General features: G+C 32.4%; 1 protein-coding gene across 10 annotated transcripts in view; it reads right to left on the bottom strand.

The window, feature by feature from the left end:
- LOC139980645 (uncharacterized) overlaps window positions 1-13,141 on the bottom strand; it is a 44,290-nt gene that overhangs the window by 19,014 nt on the left and 12,135 nt on the right. For 2 of the 10 annotated variants that reach the window (XR_011797638.1, XR_011797637.1), the window contains one exon: window positions 9,639-9,705. The exons of 7 other annotated variants lie outside the window; for them this stretch is intronic. The gene's annotated coding sequence lies outside the window, so the exon portion shown is untranslated. Of the gene's footprint in view, window positions 1-9,638; window positions 9,706-11,591; window positions 12,361-13,141 lie in introns of all 10 variants that reach the window. One more of the 10 variants, XR_011797636.1, reaches the window with a different exon arrangement.

The raw sequence follows: 13,141 nt of genomic DNA, 5'->3' as shown, positions 1-13,141 counted from the left end.
TATATTTAAGCCCAGACATAAACATTAACTTGAGTTGTCACTTCAAATTAACACATACCATGACTTCAAAATGAAATCAGTACCCAACACACTATACTATATACTGTATATACTGTACTGTATGTACTGTACTGTATATACTAAGAATAGGCCTAATGTAAGGTCAGCTAGTTTTTTTCTGTGAAATATGAAGTGAAAATTTGAAAATTTGAATTCAAAGACTTGCTTTCAATACAAAACACATGTATATTTAAGCTCAGACAAAGACATTAACTTGAGTTGTCACTTGAAATTATCACATACCATGACTTCAAAATGAAATCAGTACCCAACACACTATACTATATACTGTATATACTGTACTGTATGTACTGTACTGTACTGTATATACTAAGAATAGGCCTTATGTAAGGTCTGCTAGTTGTTTTGTGTGAAATATGAAGTGAAAATTTGAAAATTTTAATTCAAAGACTTGCTTTCAATACAAAAGACATGTATATTTAAGCCCAGACATAGACATTAACTTGAGTTGTCACTTCAAATTAACACATACCATGACTTCAAAATGAAATCAGTACCCAACACACTATACTATATACTGTATATACTGTACTGTATGTACTGTACTGTATATACTAAGAATAGGCATTATGTAAGGTCTGCTAGTTTTTTTGTGTGAAATATGAAGTAAAAATTTGAATATTTGAATTCAAAGACTTGCTTTCAATACAAAACACATGTATATTTAAGCTCAGACAAAGACATTAACTTGAGTTGTCACTTGAAATTATCACATACCATGACTTCAAAATGAAATCAGTACCCAACACACTATACTATATACTGTATATACTGTACTGTATGTACTGTACTGTACTGTATATACTAAGAATAGGCCTTATGTAAGGTCTGCTAGTTTTTTTGTGTGAAATATGAAGTGAAAATTTGAAAATTTTAATTCAAAGACTTGCTTTCAATACAAAAGACATGTATATTTAAGCCCAGACATAGACATTAACTTGAGTTGTCACTTCAAATTAACACATACCATGACTTCAAAATGAAATCAGTACCCAACACACTATACTATATACTGTATATACTGTACTGTATGTACTGTACTGTATATACTAAGAATAGGCCTTATGTAAGGTCTGCTAGTTTTTTTGTGTGAAATATGAAGTGAAAATTTGAAAATTTTAATTCAAAGACTTGCTTTCAATACAAAACACATGTATATTTAAGCCCAGACATAGACATTAACTTGAGTTGTCACTTCAAATTAACACATACCATGACTTCAAAATGAAATCAGTACCCAACACACTATACTATATACTGTATATACTGTACTGTATGTACTGTACTGTATATACTAAGAATAGGCCTTATGTAAGGTCAGCTAGTTTTTCGTGTGAAATATGAAATAAAATATTGGAAAATTTTAATTCAAAGACTTGCTTTCAATACAAAACACATGTATATTTAAGCTCAGACAAAGACATTAACTTGAGTTGTCACTTGAAATTATCACATACCATGACTTCAAAATGAAATCAGTACCCAACACACTATACTATATACTGTATATACTGTACTGTATGTACTGTACTGTATATACTAAGAATAGGCCTTATGTAAGGTCAGCTAGTTTTTCGTGTGAAATATGAAATAAAATATTGGAAAATTTTAATTCAAAGACTTGCTTTCAATACAAAACACATGTATATTTAAGCCCAGACATAAACATTAACTTGAGTTGTCACTTCAAATTAACACATACCATGACTTCAAAATGAAATCAGTACCCAACACACTATACTATATACTGTATATACTGTACTGTATGTACTGTACTGTATATACTAAGAATAGGCCTAATGTAAGGTCAGCTAGTTTTTTTCTGTGAAATATGAAGTGAAAATTTGAATATTTGAATTCAAAGACTTGCTTTCAATACAAAACACATGTATATTTAAGCTCAGACAAAGACATTAACTTGAGTTGTCACTTGAAATTATCACATACCATGACTTCAAAATGAAATCAGTACCCAACACACTATACTATATACTGTATATACTGTACTGTATGTACTGTACTGTACTGTATATACTAAGAATAGGCCTTATGTAAGGTCTGCTAGTTGTTTTGTGTGAAATATGAAGTGAAAATTTGAAAATTTTAATTCAAAGACTTGCTTTCAATACAAAAGACATGTATATTTAAGCCCAGACATAGACATTAACTTGAGTTGTCACTTCAAATTAACACATACCATGACTTCAAAATGAAATCAGTACCCAACACACTATACTATATACTGTATATACTGTACTGTATGTACTGTACTGTACTGTATATACTAAGAATAGGCCTAATGTAAGGTCTGCTAGTTTTTTCTGTGAAATATGAAGTGAAAATTTGAAAATTTGAATTCAAAGACTTGCTTTCAATACAAAACACATGTATATTTAAGCCCAGACATAGACATTAACTTGAGTTGTCACTTCAAATTAACACATACCATGACTTCAAAATGAAATCAGTACCCAACACACTATACTATATACTGTATATACTGTACTGTATGTACTGTACTGTATATACTAAGAATAGGCCTAATGTAAGGTCAGCTAGTTTTTTTCTGTGAAATATGAAGTGAAAATTTGAAAATTTGAATTCAAAGACTTGCTTTCAATACAAAAGACATGTATATTTAAGCTCAGACAAAGACATTAACTTGAGTTGTCACTTGAAATTATCACATACCATGACTTCAAAATGAAATCAGTACCCAACACACGATACTATATACTGTACTATATGTACTGTACTGTACTGTACTGTATATACTAAGAATAGGCCTTATGTAAGGTGTGCTATTTTTTCGTTTGAAATATGAAATAAAATATTGGAAAATTTTAATTCAAAGACTTGCTTTCAATACAAAACACATGTATATTTAAGCCCAGACATAAACATTAACTTGAGTTGTCACTTCAAATTAACACATACCATGACTTCAAAATGAAATCAGTACCCAACACACTATACTATATACTGTATATACTGTACTGTATGTACTGTACTGTATATACTAAGAAAAGGCCTAATGTAAGGTCAGCTAGTTTTTTTCTGTGAAATATGAAGTGAAAATTTGAAAATTTGAATTCAAAGACTTGCTTTCAATACAAAACACATGTATATTTAAGCTCAGACAAAGACATTAACTTGAGTTGTCACTTGAAATTATCACATACCATGACTTCAAAATGAAATCAGTACCCAACACACTATACTATATACTGTATATACTGTACTGTATGTACTGTACTGTACTGTATATACTAAGAATAGGCCTTATGTAGGGTCTGCTAGTTTTTTTGTGTGAAATATGAAGTGAAAATTTGAAAATTTTAATTCAAAGACTTGCTTTCAATACAAAAGACATGTATATTTAAGCCCAGACATAGACATTAACTTGAGTTGTCACTTCAAATTAACACATACCATGACTTCAAAATGAAATCAGTACCCAACACACTATACTATATACTGTATATACTGTACTGTATGTACTGTACTGTATATACTAAGAATAGGCCTTATGTAAGGTCTGCTAGTTTTTTTGTGTGAAATATGAAGTAAAAATTTGGAAATTTGAATTCAAAGACTTGCTTTCAATACAAAACACATGTATATTTAAGCTCAGACAAAGACATTAACTTGAGTTGTCACTTGAAATTATCACATACCATGACTTCAAAATGAAATCAGTACCCAACACACTATACTATATACTGTATATACTGTACTGTATGTACTGTACTGTACTGTATATACTAAGAATAGGCCTTATGTAAGGTCTGCTAGTTTTTTTGTGTGAAATATGAAGTGAAAATTTGAAAATTTTAATTCAAAGACTTGCTTTCAATACAAAAGACATGTATATTTAAGCCCAGACATAGACATTAACTTGAGTTGTCACTTCAAATTAACACATACCATGACTTCAAAATGAAATCAGTACCCAACACACTATACTATATACTGTATATACTGTACTGTATGTACTGTACTGTATATACTAAGAATAGGCCTTATGTAAGGTCTGCTAGTTTTTATGTGTGAAATATGAAGTGAAAATTTGAAAATTTTAATTCAAAGACTTGCTTTCAATACAAAAGACATGTATATTTAAGCCCAGACATAGACATTAACTTGAGTTGTTACTTCAAATTAACACATACCATGACTTCAAAATGAAATCAGTACCCAACACACTATACTATATACTGTATATACTGTACTGTATGTACTGTACTGTATATACTAAGAATAGGCCTTATGTAAGGTCAGCTAGTTTTTCGTGTGAAATATGAAATAAAATATTGGAAAATTTTAATTCAAAGACTTGCTTTCAATACAAAACACATGTATATTTAAGCCCAGACATAAACATTAACTTGAGTTGTCACTTCAAATTAACACATACCATGACTTCAAAATGAAATCAGTACCCAACACACTATACTATATACTGTATATACTGTACTGTATGTACTGTACTGTATATACTAAGAATAGGCCTAATGTAAGGTCAGCTAGTTTTTTTCTGTGAAATATGAAGTGAAAATTTGAAAACTTGAATTCAAAGACTTGCTTTCAATACAAAACACATGTATATTTAAGCTCAGACAAAGACATTAACTTGAGTTGTCACTTGAAATTATCACATACCATGACTTCAAAATGAAATCAGTACCCAACACACTATACTATATACTGTATATACTGTACTGTATGTACTGTACTGTACTGTATATACTAAGAATAGGCCTTATGTAAGGTCTGCTAGTTGTTTTGTGTGAAATATGAAGTGAAAATTTGAAAATTTGAATTCAAAGACTTGCTTTCAATACAAAACACATGTATATTTAAGCCCAGACATAGACATTAACTTGAGTTGTCACTTCAAATTAACACATACCATGACTTCAAAATGAAATCAGTACCCAACACACTATACTATATACTGTATATACTGTACTGTATGTACTGTACTGTATATACTAAGAATAGGCCTTATGTAAGGTGTGCTATTTTTTCGTGTGAAATATGAAGTAAAATATTGGAAAATTTGAATTCAAAGACTTGCTTTCAATACAAAACACATGTATATTTAAGCTCAGACATAAACATTAACTTGAGTTGTCACTTCAAATTAACACATACCATGACTTCAAAATGAAATCAGTACCCAACACACTATACTATATACTGTATATACTGTACTGTATGTACTGTACTGTATATACTAAGAATAGGCCTAATGTAAGGTCAGCTAGTTTTTTTCTGTGAAATATGAAGTGAAAATTGGAAAATTTGAATTCAAAGACTTGCTTTCAATACAAAACACATGTATATTTAAGCTCAGACAAAGACATTAACTTGAGTTGTCACTCGAAATTATCACATACCATGACTTCAAAGTGAAATCAGTACCCAACACACTATACTATATACTGTACTGTATGTACTGTACTGTACTGTATATACTAAGAATAGGCCTTATGTAAGGTCTGCTAGTTGTTTTGTGTGAAATATGAAGTGAAAATTTGAAAATTTGAATTCAAAGACTTGCTTTCAATACAAAAGACATGTATATTTAAGCTCAGACAAAGACATTAACTTGAGTTGTCACTCGAAATTATCACATACCATGACTTCAAAATGAAATCAGTACCCAACACACTATACTATATACTGTATATACTGTACTGTATGTACTGTACTGTATATACTAAGAATAGGCCTTATGTAAGGTGTGCTATTTTTTCGTGTGAAATATGAAATAAAATATTGGAAAATTTGAATTCAAAGACTTGCTTTCAATACAAAAGACATTTATATTTAAGCTCAGACATAGACATTAACTTGAGTTGTCACTTGAAATTATCACATACCCAGGACTACAACATGAAATTGGTACCCAACACACATACTGTACTGTATGTAGTGTACTGTATACTGTATGTACGGTTACATCTCTATGTTGTGATGTCTCTGTTCCGACATCTCTATGTTCCGACTTCTCTATGTTCCGACAATTTTTCGGGCTCAATTTTCATTGGTCCAAAATTATTTTAGACCAAATTTTTTTATGACCATATTTTTTTTGAACCAACTTTTTTCGGACCAAAATTTTTTTTGACCAAACTGATTTTGGTCCCAAAAAATTTGAGTACAAACAATTAAATTTCGGGTCACAAGCAATTTTCGGTCACAAGCACTTTTTGGGTCATAACAAACTTTGGGCCCTTTTTTTTTTGGAGCATCCAAAAAGATTGAGTCTCCCCCAAAAAATTGGGTCCGTAAAAATTTTGGTCAAAAAAAATTATAAAGTCCAAACAAATTGTCGGAACAAAGAGACGTCGGAACAAAGAGACGACGGAACAAAGAGACGTCGGAACAAAGAGACGTCGGAACATAGAGACGTCGGAACATAGGGATGTCACCATATGTACTGTACTGTACAACATGAAATCAGTACCCAACACACTATATTGTACTGTATATGTCCTGTATGAACTGTATGTACCTGTACTGTATATACTAAGAATAATGTCAGGTCTGCTAGTTTTTTGTGTGAAATATAAAGTAAAAGTTGGAAAATGTTAATTCAAAGACTTGCTTTCAATACAAAACACATATATACAAGCTCAGACATAGACATTAACTTGAGTTGTCACTTCAAACTATCATATACCAGGACTACAACATAAAATAGTACCCAACACACTGTACTGTTCACTAAGAATAATTTTAGGTGTGCTAGTTTTTTGTCTGAAATATGATTTCCAAGTTGCAAAATTTTAATTCAAAGACTTGCTTTCAATACAAAACACATATTCAAGCTCAGACATAGGCATTAACTTGAGTTGCCACTTCAAATTATCACACACCAGGACCACAACATGAAATCAGTTCCCGTATACCAAGAATAATGTAAGGTGTGCTTGGTTTTTGTTTAAAATATGAAGTCAAATTTGGAAATTTTTAATTCAAAGACTAGTTTTCAATATTAAACACATATTTGAGCTTAGACATAATTAGTTGATAACCCATATTGATTTTTGTGCTCATATAATGAATATTAATGAGGTCACAGGGTCAAATGTGAAAATAGTCAAAATTGTAATACCTAGACAATCATAAATCACAGTTTCATCAAATGTGAGTTTGTGATTGGTAGGTAGCCTACACACAGTGATGTGTGTAACAATGAAAAGTTGTGAATTCATGATGTGGGGCTTGCATTGTTTAGGTTACAAGTTTGTATGACCAATAACTTCACATGGCAATTATTGATCTTGCTTCATGATCATTATATACTCGGAGTGTTCCATGTTAATCAAATCAACATGAAATGTTTTCATTCTGGTTAGCCCATATTGGTATGAGGTAAAGTCGTGGGTGCTTTTCAGTACCTTTACACCAGCCTTTCTCTTTTTGAACTTGCAACCTCAAAATAATGCTAGCAATGCATTTTTATATTCTTCTACAGCTCTTGTACCTATCCTGGTCTTCCAAAAGCCATCTCTTCTAAAATGAGTTAGACATATATCAATTTGCCTAGTATGAGCTTATGGACCATTGATACACTTGTTAAGATATGGATATTGAACACTGGATTATAGCCTAGATTAAACTAACACTGACACACACATAGACATCTTTTGACCGCTACCTCAGTCATGTACTACCAGTCACTTTTGAGTACCCCACCATGGGCGTCCCTTTGTGTGACTTAAGTTCAAACCCTCAGTCCCCAAAATATAGAATCACCTTTATTATATTATAATATTTAATAATTGATTGATATTAATGTGCAATACAGAATGAATAGGTTATATTGTCCACAATATCCAAACCTGTGCACAATGAAGAAGGTACATTAAGAAATGTAGAGTTACTACGCCATATCTGACTGCACTAGAAAATCGATCATATTTAGGAAAATGTACAGGTTCTATATTCTACACAATCCAAACATGTGTGTACTTTAGCAACAGTTGCAGTGGGTATTTTTGAGACAAAAACCTAAGATTAATTGTGCTTTAACCTATATCATGTTCTGTAGTTCCTGGTAATAACTGAATGTAAGAACTGGATTCATTTCTAAAAGTACAAAATAGAGTGCACAGTAAGCATTGTCCACACAATCTGAAACTGTATAAGAGTACAATATTAGGAGCTCAAGTTAATACTAACATGGATTGATTGTGCTTGAACATAAGGTCAATTATTCATTTGGACAAACATTGTCTGCAAAGACTGAAGGTGGAGTCACAGTGTTTAATTTTTTTTGTTCATGCCTATTTTGATTAGACCAGTTACAAGGTAAAGTACACATTAAGCATTATCCACACAATCTGAAACTGTACAAGAGTACAATGTTAGGAGTACAAGTGACTACATACATGGCTTGATTGTGCTTGAACCTAAGTTCAATTGATTCACTTACAAGACTATTGTAAGCATTGTCCACACAATCTGAAATTGTATAAGAGTACAATATTAGGAGCTCAAGTAAATACTAACATGGATTGATTGTGCTTGAACTTCAATTGATTCATTTGGACAAATATTGTCTGCAAAGACTGAAAGAGGAGTCACAGTATTTAATTTTTTTCGATCATGCCTATTTTGATTAGACCAGTTACAAGGTAAAATACACATTAAGCATTGTCCACACAATCTGAAACTGTACAAGAGTACAATGTTAGGAGTACAAGTGACTACATACATGGCTTGATTGTGCTTGAACCTAAGTTCAATTGATTCATTTGGACAAATATTGTCTGCAAAGACTGAAAGAGGAGTCACAGTATTTATATTTTTATGTTCATGCCTATTTTGTTTAGGCCAGTTACAAGGTAAAATACACATTAAGCATTGTCCACACAATCTGAAACTGTACAAGAGCACAATGTTAGGAGTACAAGTGACTACATACATGGCTTGATTGTGCTTGAACCTAAGTTCAATTGATTCATTTGGACAAATATTGTCTGCAAAGACTGAAAGAGGAGTCACAGTATTTATATTTTTATGTTCATGCCTATTTTGTTTAGGCCAGTTACAAGGTAAAATACACATTAAGCATTGTCCACACAATCTGAAACTGTACAAGAGTACAATGTTAGGAGTACAAGTGACTGCATACATGGCTTGATTGTGCTTGAACCTAAGTTCAATTGATTCATTTGGACAAATATTGTCTGCAAAGACTGAAAGAGGAGTCACAGTATTTATATTTTTATGTTCATGCCTATTTTGTTTAGGCCAGTTACAAGGTAAAATACACATTAAGCATTGTCCACACAATCTGAAACTGTACAAGAGTACAAGTGACTACATACATGGCTTGATTGTGATTGAACCTAAGTTCAATTGATTCACTTAAAGAACTATTGGCCCCAGAGACTGGAAAATGAGATATTAATGTTGAAGGTTAAGGCTGATTCAGATCGGGTAACTTACACAATGAAAATCATAACTGAAGCAGTCTTTAATCTTCTAATCTGTTTATTACACAATTAACTTCGAGTCATTGCCCTCTGTTAACCTACCAGTGATATTAACGTCCATCTTTAGGAAAAGGAATGGTTGGAAAACTTCAAGAGCCCTTTCCATTGCCTGTTGAAAAAGCATATATAAAGTCATTAACTACATTGCCTTGACACAGCTGGTTAATGGAAAATAAAATCACATGCTTTATTATATTATAATATTTAATAACTGATATTCATCTGCAATATAGAATGAATAGGTTATATTGTCCACAATATCCAAACCTGTGTACAATGCAGAGGTCCAGGAAAAAATGTGGAGTTGCCATATCTGACTGCACTAGAAAATCTATCATATTTAGGAAAATGTACAGGTTCTATATTCTACACAATCCAAACAAGTGTGCACTTTAGCAACAGTTGCAGTGGGTATTGTTGAGACAAAAACCTAAGATTAATTGTGCTTAACCTATATCATGATCTGCAGGTCCTGGCAATAGCTGAATGTAAGAACTGGATTACTTTCTAAAAGTGCAAAATAGAGTGCACAGTTAGCATTGTCCACACAATCTGAAACTGTATAAGAGTACAATGTTAGGAGTACAAGTGACTACATACATGGCTTGATTGTGCTTGAACTTAAGTTCAATTGATTCATTTGGACAAATATTGTCTGCAAAGACTGAAAGAGGAGTCACAGTATTTATATTTTATGTTCATGCCTATTTTGTTTAGGCCAGTTACAAGGTAAAATACACATTAAGCATTGTCCACACAATCTGAAACTGTACAAGAGTACAATGTTAGGAGTACAAGTGACTACATACATGGCTTGATTGTGCTTGAACCTAAGTTCAATTGATTCACTTACAAGACTATTAGCCCCAGAGACTGGAAAATGAGATATTAATGTTGAAGGTTAAGGCTGTTTCAGATCGGGTAACTTAGACAATGACAATCGTAACTGAAGCAATCATTAATCTTCTAATCTGTTTATTGCACAATTAACTTCAAGTCACTGCCGTCTGTGAACCTACCAGTAATATTCACGTCCATCTTTAGGCAAAGGAATGGTTGGAACACTTCAACAGCCCTTTCCATTGCCTGTTGAAAAAGCATATATAAAATCATTAACTACATTGCCTTTATACAGCTGGTTAATGGAAAACAGAATCACATGCTTTATTATATTATAATATTAAATCATTGATATTCATTCTGCAATATAGAATGAATAGGTAATATTGTCCACAATATCCAAACCTGTGTACAATGAAGAAGGTACAGTAAGAAATTTGGAGTTACTATGCCAGATTTGACTGCACTAGAAAATCTATAATATTTAGGAAAATATACAGGTTCCATATTCTACACAATCCTAACACGCACTTTAGCAACAGTTGCAGTGGCTATTGTTGAGATAAAACCCTAAGATTAATTGTGCTTTAACCTATCTCATGATCTGCAGTTCCTGGCAATAGCTGAATGAAAGAACTGGATTAATTTCTACAAGTACAACATAGCGTGCACAGTAAGCATTGTCCACACAATCTGAAATTGTATAAGAGTACAATGTTAGGAGCGCAAGTTAATACTAACATGGCTTGATTGTGCTTGAACTTAAGTTCAATTGATTTATTTGGACGAATATTGTCTGCAAAGACTGAAAGAGGAGTCACAGTATTTAAATTGTTTCATTCATGCCTATTTTGATTAGTCCAGTAATTAGGTAAAATACACATTAAGCATTGTCCACACAATCTGAAACTGTACAAGAGTACACTGTTAGTGAGTACAAGTGACTACAAACAGGCTTGAGTGTGCTTGAACCTAAGTTCAATTGATTAGATTACAAAACTATCTTCAGAGACTGGAAAAGGAGATATCAATGTTTACGGTTAAGGCTGTTTCAGATCGGGTAACTTACACAACGACAATCGTAACTGAAGCAGTCATTAATCTAATCTGTTTATAACACAATTAACTTCAAGTCATTGCCCTCAGTTAACCTACCAGTGATATTAACATCCATCTTCAGGAAAAGGAATGGTTGGAACACTTCAAGAGCCCTTTCCATTGCCTGTTGAAAAAGCATATATAAAGTCATTAACTACATTGCCTTGATACAGCTGGTTAATGGAAAATAGAATCACTTGCTTTAATATATTATAATATTTAATAATTGATATTAATCTGCAATATAGCATGAATAGGTTATATTGTCCACAATATCCAAACCTGTGTACAATGCAGAAGGTACAGTAAGAAACGTGGACTTACTATGCCAAATTTGACTGCACTAGAAAATCTGTAATATTTATGAAAATGTACAGGTTCTATATTCTACACAATCCAAACATGGGTGCACTTTAGCAACAGTTGCAGTGGGTATTGTTGAGACAAAACTCTTAGATTAATTGTGCTTAAGCTATATCATGATCTGCAGTTATTGGCAATAGCTGAATGTAACAACTGGATTAATTTCTAAAAGTACAAAATAGAGTGCACAGTTAGCATTGTCCACCCAATCTGAAACTGTACAAGAGAACAAAGTTAGGAGCTCAAGTAAATACTAACATGGTTTGATTGTGCTTGAACTCTACTTCAATTGGTTCATTTGGACAAATATTGTCTGCAAAGACTGAAAGAGGAGTCACAGTATTTCTATTTATTGTTCATGCCTATTTTGATTAGGCCAGTTACAAGGTAAAATACACATTAGGCAAATGTCCATGTTTAGGAAAAGAAATGGTTGGAACACTTCAACAGCCCTTTCCATTGCCTGTTGAAAAGTATATAAAGTCATTAACTACATTGCTTTGATACAGTTGGTTAATGGAAAACAGAATCACATTCTTTATTGTATTCTAATATTTAATAATTGATATTCATCTGCAATATAGAATGAATAGGTTATATTGTCCACAATATCACAACCTGTGTACAATGAAGAAGGTACAGTAAGAAATGTGGAGTTACTATGCCAGATTTGACTGCACTAGAAAATCTATAATACTTAGGAAAATGTACAGGTTCTATATTCTACACAATCCAAACAAGTGAGCACTTTAGCAACAGTTGCAGTGGGTATTGTTGAGACAAAAACCTAAGATTAATTGTGCTTTAACCTATACCATGATCTGCAGTTCCTGGCATTAGCTGAATGTAAGAACTGGATTAATTTATAACAGTACAAAATAGAGTGCACAGTAAGCATTGTCCACACAATCTGAAATTGTATAAGAGTACAATGTTAGGAGCGCAAGTTAATACTAACATGGCTTGATTGTGCTTGAACTCTACTTCAATTGATTGATTTGGACGAATATTGTCTGCAAAGACTGAAAGAGGAGTCACAGTATTTAAATTGTTTCAGTCATGCCTATTTTGATTAGGCCAGTAATTAGGTAAAATACACATTAAGCATTGTCCACACAATCTGAAACTGCACAAGAGTACAATGTTAGTGAGTACAAGTGACTACAAACAGGCTTGAGTGTGCTTGAACCTAAGTTCAATTGATTCGATTACAAAACGATTGTCCCCAGAGACTGGAAAAGGAG

The sequence above is a fragment of the Apostichopus japonicus genome, chromosome 2 (assembly GCF_037975245.1).
Source record: "Apostichopus japonicus isolate 1M-3 chromosome 2, ASM3797524v1, whole genome shotgun sequence".
In the NCBI taxonomy this organism is placed as follows: domain Eukaryota; kingdom Metazoa; phylum Echinodermata; class Holothuroidea; order Aspidochirotida; family Stichopodidae; genus Apostichopus; species Apostichopus japonicus.
This window is presented reverse-complemented; position numbering and strand designations above follow the sequence as displayed.